This window comes from Neophocaena asiaeorientalis, unplaced genomic scaffold (genome assembly GCF_003031525.2).
Source record: "Neophocaena asiaeorientalis asiaeorientalis breed wild unplaced genomic scaffold, Neophocaena_asiaeorientalis_V1.1 scaffold1644, whole genome shotgun sequence".
Lineage (NCBI taxonomy): Eukaryota > Metazoa > Chordata > Mammalia > Artiodactyla > Phocoenidae > Neophocaena > Neophocaena asiaeorientalis.
In genome coordinates, this window is record NW_020171908.1 from 159166 (window position 1) to 170976 (window position 11811).

Below are 11811 nucleotides of genomic sequence, written 5' to 3' on the forward strand. Positions count from 1 at the left end.
GAGACGGTTTCCCACCTCGCTGCAGGGGTGGCGCCCGCCTGCAGCCACAGTAGCCTCTCTTTCTCTGCGCATGGAGGCCTCCGGTCAGTTTCTCCTGGATCTGAGGAGGGAAAGCACCCAGTTCACACACTTTGGGCCTTTGTATATTTCTCTGTGTTTGTCTGGGTTTTACTTTTTCTAACTGTGATACTTCTAGCTCCGCTGGAAAACATCACTTCTTTCAGACCAGCATTTCTATTCATCAGCTGTGTAAGCACCATGAAGTAAATGCACGGGGCCACTTGGTGCTTCCCTGAGGTTGATATACCCGTTTCTTTTAAGGCAGATTTGAGCCATAATGTTTAGAGCACTTCTCCTTTGGGAGCACATACCTACATATCAGTCGCGTTTTTCCTCCCTGACTGAAGTTCCTTTCACGAAGCTGTTCCCTTGAAAGAAGCTCAAAGTGCTTTATAAAAATCCATTGTACTAATCTTTCTCACACAATAATGGGGTGGAAAGGGAAACAGGATTCTTCCAGTTATGAAGAAATCGTCGAGAGAGTGGAAAATACCAGAAGGAGTATGCCTTCTTGGACTACGATACTCCACCCCGATTTCCAGATATGCTTCAGCTTTTTCTTCAGTCTAGACTGGAGATGTTTACAGCGAGTGGTTGAAACTTTAATGAAATGCTCTGTTAGAGGGCAGACTTCTTCAAGCTTGGCTTACACATCCAATGTCACGCATGCCGTTCTCACGGGCGTGTGGATGGGAGCAGAAGCCAGGTTTCTGGCTCAGAAAGAACCTAAACTCAGAGGTTAGATGTGAAGTTCCCAGTCTGAATAATTAAACTTAAAACCTGGCATTTTTACGTAATGCAAAGGAAGCACAGACTTTCATTCCTTTTAGAGTTTCACAAGCATTTTTGGTCACTCTTATTAACAGAGATAGCAATGTCTTAAATACTTTGTTTATGAAAAGCAGCATTATAAAATGCCCTAAAAAGTCTAGGCTTCTTTAGTGAGCTCTGAACTACTCAGAAATTCGGTTCGCTATTGGGGGACCAAAAAAAATTCAGAGTCTTAAAAAATGGGAGTTTTCGCCTGTGCTTCTTCCCAGCCTGAACGCTTCCTGGGGAATTCTGATTGCTCCGCTTTGGTTCCTATGGGGTTTTCGTGGTAACACAGGTCCGCGCGCACCCTCGGGCGCTAGCTCAGCTTGGCCACCAGGGGGCAGTGTGGTCATTCGCTAGCGCCCCGCGGCTCCCGCGCCGGCGGGGATGCCAAGGCACGTCCAGCTTCCAGCGCTTAGCCTGCGCTCCGTTATTACTTTTTGATTTACAAAGCGCCATTCCTCCGCAGATTCCCCGCCCCCAGCTGCTTCAGAGAAAGCCCGCGGAAGCTTTACCCAGCGAGGGGAGCAACCCCGGCACCGTGTCAGGTGGTCTGATGGACGCACGCAGGTGGACATCTGGAAAGAAATCTGCTGACACAAGGGCCCTGGCGGCCAAGGCAGCGGCCAGGGTGGGGAGGGGTCAGCAGCAGGGCCACCCGTGTCCCAGCCAGCAGGGAAAGCAGCTCTAGCCAGTGGGGTGCAGGCATAAATCTGTTCCCACAGAAGATAGAGGCAGGACCAACTCTGGACGTGAGCCGTCCGAACATTCCAGCGGGACCTGCTGGGCCCGGCTCAGCCCCGTTCTCAGGACAGGCCTGGGACCGGCTCGGGAAGGCCCTGCGCGGCTCCGGGGAGTCGATTGCGCTCCTCGTGGTTTAGGGAACTGATGCAAAGGGGACCCCGAGCAGGGGCAGGAGGTGCCCGGGGCAGCGCTCTGAGCAGCGCGGAGGTTGCGGATGGAGCCTTTCGAACGGCAGCTGAAAAATTCTAAATCCGGCTCCGGGACATTGGAAAGGCGGCGAGCCCGAGGGCGGCGCGTGGATGGGATAAAAACAAAAATAAAACCACAGACTGGAGCAAGCACCCACCTCCAGCTCAGCGGTGCCTGCGCCCACGTCCCCCACCCGGCCCATCAAACGTGCAGCGTCTACCGATTTTATTCTAAGCCGTTCTCCCGGCAAATCTAGCCAAGCAGCGTTGTCTTCACCGCTTCACAGAGGAGGAAGCCGAAGGCCAGATGGTCAAGGTTACATGGCAACGAGGTACATCTTAGAGCTGGAACGAAGGTCCTGCGCTCTCAGACACCAGGCCCCTCAGCTGCACTTTGCTACTTCCTGAGAAAACTGGAGCCCTGGGCGTGCGTGTCTACACAGGGCATCAGAAGGGTGTCGCCTTTATCCCACAGGCCTTCCCACCAGCGGAGAGGAGAAGGCGTCCAGAGCTTGGCGGCCCGTCTGCCTTCCTTCCATTGCTCCAGTCTGGAGCGGGGCTGGCCCAGGGCTGCTGTGAAGACCAGGCCCAGAGGGTCTCCTGCGGCCCATCCTTCACCGGTGCATAGGGGGGAGGGAGGAGACCCTGCTGGACGCACCTGGGAACCTGTCCGACAAGCCATGGAGGGAGGCCCAGGCAGCGTCACCGAGGCCACGGCCTGTGCACATTTGGTTAAGGGAAGGGGGCAAACTGTGCACAGGAAAATCACTTCTCTCGGTGTGAGTGCCGTGGGCTGAGCACCTTTAGAATACCTTACCCTTTTAGCCTACTGCTTGCTACCTTTAAAAACAAGGCCATTGTTCTGCTTTAGGTAGGAAATCCCTCTCTGCTACAAAATTGCAAGCCCTGGGAAAGCCCCAAGAGTGGCAATGTCACAGTAAAGCATCTGAGTGTTCGTAGCAGTGATGAAATGGTCAGTGGAGGCGTAAAACAGGGAGGGAAAGCTTGGGGCCCCGGGAGGAGGGAGATGGGAAGACAGGGAGGCTGGAGCCCTGGGGGCAGCCAAAGGAGGCGAGGAGGAGAGCGCGGAAAGATTTGCCGATGGGCCGAGTGTGGATTCCCGGCCCTCACGAGGAATCTAAACGGAAGATGGGAAAGACAGAGGAGCTGGCAGGGGGATTCACCTCCGGCCAACCTGCCAACTTCTGGAAAGAGATGGACGGCAGCAAGCAGGAGACAGAGAACAAATACAGAGGGCGCCCGTGGTGAGACACACGGTACCCCCGCCCCATGTCTTCCCCCAGCAAGGAGCCCCACAGAGGAGAGCCCAGATGCCAGCTTACAGTAGAGATGGGCTTGCGCCACTGCCCCTCTGGGTGAGGGCTTCGGGGTGGGACGGCCAGGGCTGGGGGGGGCGGCACATGGACGGGGGCTGCACAGTTGTTGTGGCTTCAGACACCTTCTCTGGGCTGAATGTCAATTTGGCTGTGAGAGCCGCAATCTGATGGGAGATATGACATCACCCTTCGGCTTCCACAGCTGGGTCTTCCCCCTCCCCTTCTCCCTCGAGCCCCCTACCCCAAGCCAGGGTCTTGGAGGCCCTGGGGGGCAAGGGAGAACATGGCCCTTCTCCGACTTTGCTGGGGGCGGTCACTGGCCCGTAAAGTAAATACCTTCTGCTCCCCGGCAGGTCGTTTGGGAGTGTTAAGATGTTTAAAAGTCTTTACTACTTTCCGAGCCCTGCTCCAGCTGTCTCGTGTGCCATAAGTTATGCAGTTGAAGCTTCAGATAACCTAGGAGGTAAATACTATTATCTCCATTCTGAGATGTGGAAATGAGGCCCTCAGAGAGGATGGGACTCTCTCAGGGTCACAGCTGGTGGCGGCAGAGCCGGGATTTGAAGTCAGGTCTCTGACTCAGAACTTGGGGTACTTCCTCCTTATTTCCATTGTTTTTTTCTTATTTTTCTTATGAAAATGACTTTATTCCTTTTGTAAAATAAAGTATGAAAAATCACCTGAAATACCGTCATACAGGGATAACCAGGAACATTGTAATGAATAGCTTTCAGGACGTCTCTCTTCTGCATTAATTTCAAGATGAACTTGTCAGTACCCAGCCTTTTCCTGCTTGAAAACTGGTCATAGCACATCTGATCGAGCTGAAGAGGGTGGCTGTTCGGTCTTCAGGTTTGCCCATTAGAGCGGGCCTGGAATCTCCACGAAGGGAATTGCCTCCCTGGCTGCAGGGTGTCCTTACCCGGCCCCATGTCTGCTCCCCGCCTCGGGCAGGGCTGCTGCTAACATCTGCTCTTCCCAACCTGGTCGCCCATCAGCTTCCAAGATGTTACAGCTTCTGCCCCTGGCGGGCAGGATTCTGCAGACATGGTCGTGGAGATGCCAACCACATCCATCCTCTTTCTTTTTTGATCTGTGGGCAACAGACCTTCGGGGGGGATTTCTGTCCAGCCATTCAACTACGATAAGAGCTCAGGACTAGGCAGGCCCTCCGTGAAGCACTTTCAGTACTCATGACAAATGCCACGAGGCCACGCGATCGCTCACCTTCCACTCGAGGAACCAGAATCGCTCAGGAGCTGACACAAGCACACGCAGCTGAGAAGGGCCGGGTCTGGAACCCAGGTCCCTCCAACTTCAAGGCTGTGTCCTGTGTCAGCTCGCTGCTTCCCTAGAAGCCATGTCTCCATCACACGGGAGGTGCTTTGTGTGAGAGAAGTCTACAGAAAAGGGCAGCTTGGGGCCAAGAGGGCTCAGACTCCACAGAGACACACATGGGCACACACGCCTTGCACCAGCACAGGGCTGACCCCCGCTTTGTGAAGAGTGCGTGAATAAGCAGACCTGTGCCGGTCCAGCCACGTTTCGGATGCAACACCAGCTGTGAACGCGGCTTTGTTTTCGTTATTGTGCAGAAGGCGTTCTAAGTACAATATGCTTTCGGAGTTAGATGAGAGAGGTCCACTGCTGGCTACAAAATGGTATTTGTGAAATCCAAGTGGCAGAGACCATACCTGGGTTTTAAGGCATGTTTGCTAATGGCTGAATAACCCTAAGGAGAACGGACTGAGCCGAACCATTCGGAGAAGTTCGACGGCAGGTCTGTGAGTGCTGACGCTCCAGGGGGCCAGAGGAGTAAAGAATGAGACAGCGGCTGCAGGGCCTGTATTAGTCAGGAAAAACGGGCCACTCTGCAGAAACAAAGAAGCCCCCGGGTCTCATAACACAACAGAAGTTGACCTCTGTTATAAAGGGCAGGCCGGCCACCTTGCAGGGTGGCTCTCCTCTCAAAGGTGAGCAGAAGTCCAGACCATTCCCCTGCGGCTCTGCCACGGCTGCCACGGCAAGCAAGAGAGGACCGGGGGCAGGCGGGATGCTTTTAAGACCATATTCTGATGCCAAAACCAGAGGTCTGGAACCACCTTAAGAAGCACAAGATGTAACCTTCACGTCTTTGCATGGTGCCTTCATTCTTTCTCCAATATATGAACATATTGGAAGTAGAATTGAAGTCCACGATGGGAAGGGCTTGTCTTTGGATTTGGGACCGACCTGAATCCAAGGTGATCTCACCCCAAACCCCCCACTCAGTTACATCTGCACAGACTCTTTTCAAATAACATCACCTTCCCAGGTTCCTTGTGGATGGATTTTGAGAGGGACCAGAATTCAGCCCAGGACAACGGCCATCTACAAAGAGCAAACGCTGACCTCTTGTCCTTCAGGCCTCAGACATTCCTTATGAAACAGCCGCGCATTACCCAGGACACCGAGGTCCTTCTTTGGGCCTCTTCTTGGCCCCATTTCTTCTCCTCATCCATCCCCTCCTTCCTCAGAGGCCACAGCTCTGATTCACTTGATGTGTTTCCTTCCAGTCCAAGCGTTTGTAGTTGTATCACGTCTACTTTCCATGATAAAAGCGTAGTATTGTTTTATTTTCTTTAGTTTACATAAGCAGCGTCCTGTTGTGTGCGTCGTTTAGGACCATTTTGTATATTCAACATTCTGTTTTCAAAAGCTGATCAAGACGTAAACTTACTTGTTCATTTTAATGGATATTTTGTATTCCTTTATATGAATATATCGGCTCCTAATGTTGGGAATTTAAACTGTCTTCAGATTTTTTTCTTACAAACCAGTTAGTGATATGACAGTCAGGGTTCTCCAGGGAAACAGAGCCGATAGCATGTGTGTGTGTGTGTGTGTGTGTGTGTGTGTGAAGTAATTATCTATCCATGTCTCTGTATATGTAGATACAGAGCCCCCTCTCTCCGTATAGATACGTATGAAATGGTTGTAATATACACAATTACAGCAGTTCTCAGAACGCTCAGATCAGCTCAACCTTGCAGCCTCAACTTCTAAACAGGATCATTTACGTTTTCTAAGATCTAGTCCCCCCCAAACCAATAGTTCTCTAGCTTCAGAAATCCACTCTCAGGAACTCCTCCCACCCACAAACACTTGTAGTCACCGGGTTCCTCTCTGTCCCCTCCCTACAGCAACCGTCTGTTCTGTTATCCTCAGGAACTCTCTCTCAGCTATGGCTTTCCACACCTCACCTCATGCTGACATGAGGACTGAAGAGTCCATGCTGGGTGGGGGAGCAGCAGGGGCACCTGTTCTTTGGAGGCTGTTCGACAGCCTCCCTGGCCTCTACCCTCTCGATACCCCTCCCCAGCTGTGAAAATATCAGTTGCTTCCAAACCTTGCCAAATGTCCCATGGGGGCAAAATCACCCCCAGTGGAGAACCACTGACTTAATTAAAACAGCAAAATGAAGTACCCGTAGCAGATGGTCTCAGAGAAAATCCTCACCCACCCAGTCTGCCCAGCAGATACTGAGCAGAAAGGAGGGAGGTACTTGCAGACATGGTCTCCTCATGTGTTTCACCCTCTCCAAGGTGGCCTCAACGTCTAGGTTCTGAGTTTATTTCTCTGCCGGCTACATTTAGGAGGAATAATTTCATGAGCAAAGATGATAACGGTCAAGACAAATTGAGAGCAAATAGAGAGAGAATCTGTCTTTTATTTCTATGGCAGGAAATGATAGGAGCCTGAAAGGGAGTTTTGCTTAAATTGTTGTCTCCTTAATTGAATTTTCTCCGTTGCTTTCCCAGTGGGGACCAGGCCTCCAGATGGTTCTGCTGCCTCCTGCCTTTTGATGTCAAGGGAGCTTCAGGCAACCAAGAGTCACAAGGATAAGGGTCTTCCCTTATTTACAGGTCAGACGTATGTCAATCACTACAATCCAAGACACAGTGAAGAATCTGAAAGAAGCAGGAATGTTTTCCAAAGCTCGAAAATGCACATCGCGGGGCCTGGTCACAGGCTATTTTGACCCTTTTACTCACGGGAAAGCTTTCTCGGCGGCTGGGCCCTTTGTTCGGAACATTTCAGCAAGTCTGATCGCTGGCTTTCCCGGCAGGAGATTCAGATAGAGTGGGTGTCACACGAAAGTATCCCGAAAGCAGAGATAAATGGTTGCTACACCCTGATGGGAGAAGACAGAGAGCGACAGAAACAGGAGCAATGGAAGCCATATCACGACCCCAAAACATTAGGGGCCCGAGGTTCCCTAACATACGGGCTAAACCGCACAAACATGTCATTTGTCCCCATCGCGAGTCACACTGCAACACACACAGCGCGGAGGTTTGTAACGGTGACGCCGAGTCGTCAGAGCAAGGTTCATTTCTGTTAAAAATAATCCGTTGCTACGGGTGGTGGTGATGGTTGCACGACAGCGTGGATGTATTTAACACCACTGAACTGTACACTTAACAGTGATTAGAGCCGTAAGCGTTATGTTAGGTATATGTTACTGTAATTTACAAAAAATCAGGTATCATGATGGCCGAGAGGTCTGTAATATATTTTGGAAATCAGTGTAACCAAAATGGATACGATTCAAATAAAACTGTGCTGCTTGAAAGGATAAGCAAGAACTATCTTCGTGAGTCACTTGTGAACAGTGTCTCCTTTATCAAAGAAGCTTGCTGTTTACGATGTCACTGGAACTCGTTCAAAAATAGCAAGCAGTCACACCCTAATAGAAAGAATCGGACGTCGTGATTTGGGGACTGACTTTTATTTTTAACTCTGACAATGAAATATGACTACAAACCTTGTGGTTTGATAATGAAACTTAAAAAGAAAACAACCCACATTGGACGGCTGGGCTCATTCTGTGGCCGGAGCCCAGCCTGGCTCCTCTGACGAGTGTTAGCTCAGGGCTCCCAGCACCGAGCAGCAGGGTTGATGGATGAATACATTCACTGTCTGCCTTGAGGACGACAAGCAGATTCCTGGTGGCCAGCGCTGAACACAGCAACGCTTGCGGGCCCCTGGGAGCAACTGCTTCTATTCAGAGACTCGACCACTCAGAGTTAGTTGTAGCCTTAATGGCTGTGGCCTTAAAGACTCACTCACACTAACCCACACTGTTTGTCAGGTTGCCAAGACCAGCCAGGTACTTTCTAAGGAGCTTTGGCATGTCAGACGAGAAGGGTGGATTGGACACTGCCTGCTTCCTGTTGCCTGGTCCTTAGCGGTATATTTTGCTTGACATTTCTGCTTTTCCACATTAAAATGGGAGGAATCCTGAAAGGACACAGATTATTGACCAAGATGTTTTGGGGAACTTAGTTGATTTGTACTGACCACTGGTTCTCCTCGTAACTGTCTTAAAGGCAAAGGAGCTTCAAACCTTTTTGGAGAAAATGAGATGGGGAGTTTGGATTGGAATTTGGGCTTTTTAATTTTTTTTTTTTGCATAGTGAGAAACTTGATATTCTGTAAATGACTCTTAAATAGGTATTATCTGATCAGGGCAAGTAGACTCATTCAAAACTTCATTTCCATCACAAGCAAATCTCAAAGTCTGGTTCTCAATTAGGACCAGGAGTTACAAGCACAACTGCAGGCATCCTCTCCTCAACGGATAAATCGAATTAGAAAAAAAGTTAGAAACTATCAGCCGTCAGTCCACGAGGGAGCTTTGGGAGGCCAACTGGGATGGAATTCTCTGAGGAAAGAAAGGATTTTTCTGAATCATTTCCTCGGGAGGGAAATAACCACACCAATTTTAGCCTCAAACTTTCTAAGTTATTTCTCCAAATCTTTGGAGGCTTTTCAAACCAGTTCTGAAGGTTTTTATAAAGTCGAAATGGCTCTGGAATCTCCTGTCCAAGTGCAGAGACCCTGGCTGAATGGATGGGGTGTGATGCGGTTTTCTGAGAGCTTGTTTGGATTTCAGGAAGTGAACGAGATAAGCTGAATGGCCTCTTCCTGCTCTGACTCTTAAAAAAAAAAAAAAAAAAAAGTCTCGCCCAAAAATGCTTGAAAGAAACCACTGACATTTCCTAACTTCAAAAGAACAGAAATCTAACGGGGGAGGAAAGAAAATCACAATTAGAGGCCCAGGATGTAGGAAAGACATATCAAGTGGTAATGCCAACTGAGACAATTTAGAATAAACACACAACGCTTAAGGTTGTAATTTTATTTGCATTTTGTTTTGTTTTGTATGAACTTCCCTACTGAAAGGATGACAGGGAAGCGCACCTGTACAGTCTGAAATGTTTCCCTTTTCCCTCTCCTCTTTGCTTCTTTGCTTTGTGTTTCATCAACGGGAAAAGAGACAATTTTGGTGGTGAGGGGTGTGCTGTTCTCGAGATTATTTCAGATAAGTTCTGTGTTGGTGAAATAGGTGATTTAGAGCTGAAATCCATTTTTGCTGTTTTTGTATCAAACAAAAAGGCAGCCACATTCGCTGCATTACATACTTCAACATGGGCAGAATTCCCAGGCAGAGCGCACCATGGCCGCTCCCTGAGCAGCTCTGGGAGTGAGTTTTCACTCTGAGAAAATGTGGATACATCATACTCACCTTGTCGGAGGCACCTAATGTTGTAGCCCCCTGTGGACCTCCACCCCAGCCCTGAGCCTTTCGGCAAGACCAGGGGAGCAGCGCCCAGCCTCTCTTTTGAGGGCAGGAAAGAAGAGTCGGCCTCTGCCAGGCCTTGGACGAGACCCAGGGCAACCCAGGTCCCTCATCCAACAAGCCCCGCCATGGCGGCATGAGGTGTCAGGTGATCTTGCACCATGGCCTGCCGTGGAAACACGCCACCGGGACACCAGCTGAAGTCTCGCCTCTGGGGGAAAGCTCCTAGCCTCTGGATCTCATTTTACAGGTGCATCAAAGGTGCTACGGTGGCCCCTGTACCTCCTGCATCACTCTAAGAGCGCAGAGGAAGCATGGTGGGCGGGAGAGGGGGGACACATCCCCACCTGTGGGACTGGGTCATGCGGAGACACCTGTGCCGCACAAGGTGGGGTCCGGGGTGCGTGGACCACCATGGGCTTCTGGGGTCTTCGCTCTCTTCCAAGGCAGGGCCAGTGGGATTCGGATCCCAAGAATCCCAGAATGACCATTTCTGGGGAAATAACAATAAAGCCCAACTGTCCCTTTAACTTTATCCCACCCAGGCTAGCAAAATGCAGACCATAATCAGCCCATTTCTCAAAAGGAAGCCTAAGAACACTTAGGCTAAGAACCCTGGGGATGAGCCCACAGTCTGACGTGGCTCATTCACGGCACTCTTGCCCCTTTGACGCCTACCCCACGTGCCACCCTCGGCTCCGCGAAATCCATCTCCAGGGCCGGCGGACACAGTGGGAAGGGCAGGGGCTGGCTGACCTGGAAGAGGCCTAAATTCCTGAGAGCTTGTTTCCTCATCAGTGAAATTGAGAGACGAATCCTCCCCGCACGGCAGGTGTGAAGGTCGGTGTAAAGGACCTACGTGAAGATTGCTGGGGCACAGGGATTGGGCCCCCAAACACACTCCAGTCTGTCTCTCCCTTTTCTATAGAGCAGTTGCTTCTGAGGAACTGCTCACAGCTCTAGTGGAGGGGATGTGGATCCTGTTCTCCCAGTGTCAAGATTCATAAAATTTATGAAGAGATGCAAAACTTCCAGTCGTTGCTTTTAGAGACCCTTGAAAACTCAAGGAGGCTCCGCTCTAAGAGCTAAGAGCTGTTGCCAGGAGATCAACAATAAAAACCATCTCTATTCCTTTTTCAAAGTGGCGTATTCATAACAGAAGAATAAACATAAGAAAGTGGTAAGTGCTTCGTTCCTGTGAGCCCATGGGTTTCCTTGATCTGTTCAGGAACAGTCCCTTCTCTCCTGGGAGCAGGAGGGAGGGGTGCCTTTTATCTCATGAGCAGGAAACAGCACTTGATGGCTTCTCACCACCCGGACAGGAGCCAGGCGGCTCTCGGGAGTGGACATGCCCGGAAGAGCCTTCAGGCAGCTCTCGCCCCCGGCCCCGACCACTGTGTTTCTCCTCCGTCATCTCCCCACACAGTTGCTGTCAGACTTGGAGCGCTTCCCCCTCAGAAACCAACACTGGCCAAGTCACTCCCTGGCATCTGAGAAGCCTGGAGACCCTCTTCCATCAGAGGGATGTCAGACGTGGCATCCAAAGGAATGACGTCTTTCCTTCCCGGTCCCTGCGATGAGCTCTGGGGCCCCTTGGAGATGCTGGTCCCAGTGAATCACAGGCCGCCCAGTGGCCTCAGGCTCGGGCTGCCTCCTGGGGCTGCTCCCCACACAGAGCCCTGCTTAGAGGAGGGGACCAGCCTCTGCAGCCCCTCCATCCCCACGTCACAGTGCCCCATGGCTGGGGAGGGGGCTGGAAAGGGACAGGATTCTGCCTTTCCCATCACAAAGTAATTCTCTCACCCTTGGAAGTACTTTTCTGCTGAAATTCAGAACGAAGTTATTTTGAAGCCACGCCAGGAAAAGCTCTGGAAACAGTGATGGGAGCTTGTGCTGGAAGCTGAGGACACATGCTCCACGCTGACTCTCCCAACCTTATTTATTTGCATGATCTGGACTAATTTCTCAGCTGTAATCTACACCACCCACCACCTATGAACTTCCCAGAAATGTCCGGCAGGGGAGGGGCTGGACGAGCAGGAAT